Raw genomic sequence first — 6368 nt, forward strand, 5'->3', positions numbered from 1 at the left:
TCTCTCTCTTTCTGTGTCTCTCATGAATAAATAAATAAAAATTTTTTCAAAAATGAGATTGAAGAAATTGCCCAAATTATTTTTTCAGAGGCAAGAGAAAAGGCAAAAAGTTATTTTAAATGAGTGAATTTCTGTTATGGTATTTATTTATAACAATGAGATTTGTCTTGTCTGTCACTTAAAGACCATCATTTTTTAAAGGCTCTTCTCTTGTACAGTATAGCTGTTTTCCCCTCAGGGAAACTGTTAGACACTTTGAGGAAGTCGCGGTCTTCAGATTGGAGTTTTGCTGCCCTCTTCTGGGAACATGAAATCATAGCCTGAGAAATGGACTGTGCTAAAGGTTTCTAAATTCTTCTGCAACAAAACCAGACCAGGAAACCGCCCTATCAGTACTAAAATTATTACAGAACGAGGTCGTTAGTTTCCAGAAAAACAAACAGAATTGTACTGAACACCAGTTATTCCCTTGAACAGTAGGAATAGTAATGATAATAGTGATATAGTGTGGGACTTACAGGTCACTTTATGGTTCAGAAAAACTTCATGACCATTATTGCATTTTTATCTCCTTTATCTTCATGATAAAGTCCACATGAAGTAGGTGAGGCAGATATCATTCCTATTTTCCAACCATAGGAAACTGAAGCACATGGTGCCTAAGTAACCTGAAGTCTTACAGCTGCAGACCGGCAAGCTGGGTTTAGAAACCAAATCTCCTGTCTCTCCGTACAGTGTTTTCTACCCGCCCCCGGTCGCCCGACAGACCATTGCTGTATGTGACAGCAGTAGTTTGTCTCTGCTGCGGTTTCATACAAATCTCTATCCTTCTTCAGTTAATGTCCATTTTACACTACACTGTTTACCTAACTGATGAAAATAAATACACTGCTCTGTATATAATCCAAGCAAGGCTATATTGTTATTGTAGCCAAAATGACAAAAACAAACATATCTACATAAATCCCACAAGCAACTGGACTGGCTACAGCAGAATTTCTTAAACTTTTGTTTGGAAGTTCCTTAGCATCTTTTCTTTTTTTTTTAAAAGCATCTTTAGCAAGCAGACTTTTGTAATATTCAGTCCCAACTCTACTATTGGGGAAAGCTGAGTTTTGAGAAAGGTGAAAGAAAAAGTAGTGTCAAAATGAAAAAAATATATGTGAAAACAATCAAGAAAAACCAGTTTGAGAATCAAAGTACTTTAATTCTCAAGTATGCAAATAAATGCTCTCCATGTTGATGTAAATGGCCAAACAAAAGGCATACAAATAGATATGCTCTTCAGTCCTTATTTTTATAGGTCTTACTACCTGCCTCAGCATGCCCAGCCCAACAATCCTCACTGCCTACACAGTAGGCAGCAGGAGGATGGGGGCTGAGCATGGGCAGCAGCCACAGTCCGGGAGGGGCCGTGGTTCTGGCGATAAGAAGTCCAAAAAGCATAGCCAGCGCAAGGAAACCTACTCGATGTATATCTACAAGGTGCTAAAGCAGGTGCACCCGGACATCGGCATCTCTTCCAAGGCCATGAATCATGAACTTATTTGCGAACGATGTGTTTCAACGGCTGGCTGGCGAGGCTGCCCGGCTGGCCCAGTACTCGGGCCAGACCACACTGACATCCCGGAAGGTCCAGACAGCGGTGCGTCTGCTGCTGCCCGGAGAGCTGGCCAAGCATGCTGTATCTGAGGGCACCAAGGCCGTCACCAAGTACACCAGCTCCAAGTGACCCAGGGCCTTCCATTAATAAAGAGTGAGCTGCTCCCCCCCCAAAAAAAAAAGTTGCAAGGAACAATTGGGGTTAAGTTTGGCAGGTACAAATTGCCATCAGTTGGTCACAACTAAGACTTAAATCAGTTTCTTTTATGTTTTAATATTTTTTCAGGAATTTATTTATTTATTTACTGAGCACATGCGAGTGGGGGGAGGGGCAGAGAGAGAGAGAGAGAGAGGATCTTAGACTCTGTGCTGAGCATGGAGTCCCACAAGGGGCTCAGTCTCACAACCGAGATCATACATGAACTGAAATCAAGAGTTGGACGCTTAACTGACTGAGCCACCCAGGTGCCCCAAACCAGTTTGTTTAACATGGTAAAATATGTCTTAACTTCATTTGGCATGGTGGTCAAGGTATTTTTCATTGAACTGGAGCCACTTTTTCAGATGACTAATTGGCAAGGGGTTAAGTGGCAGGAAAAGCTCACTTAATATTATCCACACAACATAGGAGCATGATGCCTCTGTGGCCAACTGAAAACGTTTCCAGACTGACATCTGCCAGTCTATTTGATTTTTGCACTTTCTCTTCTAGCCAGATTTGTCTCCACATTTTAATTTCTTCTCCCTCTTCACCTTCTTACCTTCCATATGTTAAGGAATCAATTTAATTTGCTGTATTTCTTTCTTTTTCTCCAATGTGTTCACCATACATTGCTAGAATCTTCCTGTTGTTTTGTTCTTAGTTTTCATGTGCTTTTTCCCCTTCCCATCCCTTATTTAAGACGGGGATGGCCAGATGGAGAGGGAGAGAGAGCATCTCAAGCAGACTCCACACCCAGTGTGGAGCCCAATGTGGGGCTTGTCTTGGGGGATCGATCTCACAACCCTGAGATCATGGCCTGAGCCAAAATCAAGAGTCAGGTACTTAACTGACTGAGGCGCCCAGGCGCCCCTCTTCCCATCCCTTATTAAGCCTATACCACTTTATCCCACTTTGGCTTTCTCCTCCTTTAGTTCAAAATAAGTGTTTATCCATGACATACAGAGCAGCCCATTTCCAGAAAACTTGTGCATAAATGTTTATGGTCAATTTACCCATTCTACGAAAATATTTGCCTAGTACCTCCACCAGGTCAGCCATTATATCAAGTGCCAAGGATTTGCACATACATGAATAATAATGGATGGGAGTCTACCTCAGGGACTTCACAAAGTATACAGCAGACATTACAAAACTATTTTGTTTGTAAATTCCACACTAGAAATACGAACCAGTTGCTATGAAAGGATGAATCCATAGCTTCTCCCAGGTTGCTGAGAAGGCTGTGAGAATGTTAGGAAGGATATATAAAGGAGACTATAGTGCTGGGTCTTTGAAAAATGAGAACTTCAGTAGGTTGAAAGCAAAAAGGATAGGGATTTTTAAAAAGTCTGGGGAGAAGGTATGAATGAGCCAAGGCAAAGGTAAAGTGCTTGACTGTTTAGAGAAGGCTAGATAATTCAGAAACAAGAGGTGGTAAGGGGTAGCAGATGAGTCTGGAGTGATACCGTGGGGCGAGATTGTGAAACCAAACTGATGATCTTACTCCAAAGGAAACAGGGGTACAATTAGCTCTTTAGGAATATTTCTGGTATTAACATGATTGTACTGAGTTGAAAGAGGAACATGTATAAGAAAGTAGTAAGGACTCTACTACAAGGGACCAAGTTTAACTTAATGACAGCTTGAATCTAAAGCCATAAGGAAAGGAAGTGATGTACGAAAAATATTTTGGTAGTTATAGAAAACAGATTTTGTTTTTTTTTTTAAAGATTTTATTTATTTATTCATGATAGACAGAGAGAGAGAGAGAGAGGCAGAGACACAGGCAGAGGGAGAAGCAGGCTCCATGCCGGGAGCCCGACGTGGGACTCGATCTCGGGACTCCAGGATCACACCCTAGGCCAAAGGCAGGCGCTAAACCGCTGAGCCACCCAGGGATCCCCCAGAAAACAGATTTTGGTTAACAGTTGAGAGGTGAAAGGAGAAAACAGAAGAATTAAATGCAATCCATGACTTGTAGGGGTGGCATGTGAGGTCTAAAAATTAGAACTAGAGTAGGAAGCAGAGTCTAGGTCTCACTTTGAGAGTACCGAAATAGATTTAATGGTTTAGATGCACTGCAGTATTTATGGGCTATTCAAACACAGATATCCAATAAACAGCAAAAAGTTGGGGCCTGGACCTCAAGTTTGAGGACAGACATGTACATTTTGGAGTTATCAGTAATATAAGGATAGCTGAAGCCCTAAATACAGGAGACAAACTAGGGGAGCTTGTCCTTGAATTCTTTGTTTGAAGTTTTTTATAAAGGGGTATGTATCTTAAAGCAGAGGCATAGGTGATCTAAAATAGTCAATATAGGGATGCCTGGGTGGCTCAGCAGTTGAGCACTTGCCTTCGACCCAAGACATGATCTTGGAGTCCCGGGATCAGGTCCCACATCTGGCTCCCTGCAAGGAGCCTGCTTCACCCTCTACCTATGTCTCTGCCTCTCACTCCCTCTCTCTCTGTCTTTCAGGAATAAATAAAATATTTTAAAAAAATAAATTAAAAAATAGTCAATATAAATTGATTCTAAAGTACTTGATTACAGAAGCAAAGTTGTAGCATTACATTAACTCCTAAGCAAAAACAGCACCTAGGGAAACGAAGTAAAATGGAAAAGGAGAAAGAAGCAAGGGGAAATGAGGACGAGGCAGAGGAAGGGCAAAAGGACATAGAAAAAAAAGGGAGTTTGTTTCTTGAAAATCATTTTGCTAAACTTTATGTGAATCAGATGTAAAAAATGTTGAAATTAATATTGAGACTGAGTGAAAAAGGACCAAATAAAATAAGATGTATGAAAAACAAGGATGAAAAACAACAGACAAGGATTTAAAAGACAAAAGTATTAAAAAGGCACAAAAGGAGAAACGACAGAGAAGTAAATTTTTAAGAGAATAATAAAATCTAATCTAAAATATGGTTTCAGGTTCGGCACTTGAAATAACTAGAACTAAGTGATTAAATTGCTTGAGAATTTTATCCTGTTGGGTCAACCATGTCTGTAGTAATAGGACATAGGGGCACCTGGCTGGCTTTGTCAATAGAGCATGTGACTCGATGCTAGGTTCATGAGTTCAAGCCCCACATTGGGTGTGGAACCCACTAAAAAATACACACACACACACACACACACACACACACAAAAGAATAGGATGTAAGACTCAATTTGCCCATTCTATTCAAACTATGTCACACATGCTACAAATTTTTCTTTGGGGACCCTTACAGTATAAGCTATTTGGTCCAATCACTTAATGTGCAATTATAGGAGTATAACTACTGCTCTTGGCCTTTTTGCTGAGCTGTCTGAAGACAACCCAGTAGGGCTGTCGGTTCCCAACCAGGAGCCTTGTGTGGTCATCAACATTAAACTCCTTAATAATGAAAACTCCCAAGAAGATGGGACTATAAATTATGTTTTCTTTTATATATATTAGTAAATGCTGTGTATGCAGGAGTGATTACCCATTTGTTTTCATTTGCTTTTGCAAGACTTCCTAGTGATAAAAGTAGAAAATAAAAAATTTACATTCCTTAAACTTGAATTTGAGGAGCTGGGACCAAATTTTTAAAGTTTTTCTATAGAATCAGATCCCTGAATGCATTACAGGAAAATATTTGACAGAATGGGGGAGAGGGGACAGTTTACACAATTTCTCAAGAATATATCTATCTCATCCACAAAGTAAATTTCAAACTGTAGAAAGTCGCTATAGCTGGACAGTTTTCAAGGCTTCAGGGTACTTATCTGAAGTACTCCTTGAGTTCTACTCTTATGCATCTGGGGAATTCTTAACTGGGGATCATGGACCACTACACCATGAACAGGCTTTTGTGGAGTTCTTGAACACCCACAGTATGTATGCATGCCTGCATGTACACTGAACATTCTTCTAGGGAAAGGCACATATATTCCATCAGATTTTCAAGGTTTTCCAAAAAGCTTAATAACCACTAGACAGTTAAATGAACAGATGTATCTACAATGTGCCAAATATTATTACACTTCAACATTTGTGAGAATTCTTAATAAAAGCATGTTATGAAGTTCAGTGTCATGACAACCAGCAAAGCTACTCTGTAAAATTAGTTGGGTGCCTTTAGTTACTAGAGGTTCACACAATCCTCAACCTACTGCAACCCTTCTGTCCCACACTCCCCTTGAGCAATCTCTGCCTGCATGAAGGTGTTCCTTAACTATAACATTCAAAATACATTTTTGATACTTATTTTGCTCTCTCAGTGGAATAGTCTAGTGGAGAAAAGCACAGACTTGAATCAAACTGCTTGGGTTCAAATCCCAGCTCCATCACTTTCTAGTGCCACAACTTTGGGAAAATCATTGAACTTTTCTGTGCCACCAACAGAAGAATCCTTTGTAAAGTTTCTTCATTCATATGTGGTAAACAGTGCTAACCTCAACATGTGAATGTGAGATGTAAGCTCCGAACAAAGTACATTATGTGAATATTAGTTATCTGGTAACTTTTCTTAAAAATTGCTTGAAACCTGCCTCCTATGTCTCATTCTACCTTTGATGGTTCCCCAGTTTCATCTC

General features: G+C 40.1%; 1 pseudogene; it reads left to right on the plus strand.

Annotated features, from left to right (window-relative positions):
- Nucleotides 1–1371: 1371 nt before the first annotated feature.
- On the plus strand, nt 1372–1768 carry LOC119863972 (annotated as a pseudogene).
- Nucleotides 1769–6368: the final 4600 nt, after the last annotated feature.

The sequence above is a fragment of the Canis lupus genome, chromosome 17 (genome assembly GCF_011100685.1).
Source record: "Canis lupus familiaris isolate Mischka breed German Shepherd chromosome 17, alternate assembly UU_Cfam_GSD_1.0, whole genome shotgun sequence".
In the NCBI taxonomy this organism is placed as follows: domain Eukaryota; kingdom Metazoa; phylum Chordata; class Mammalia; order Carnivora; family Canidae; genus Canis; species Canis lupus.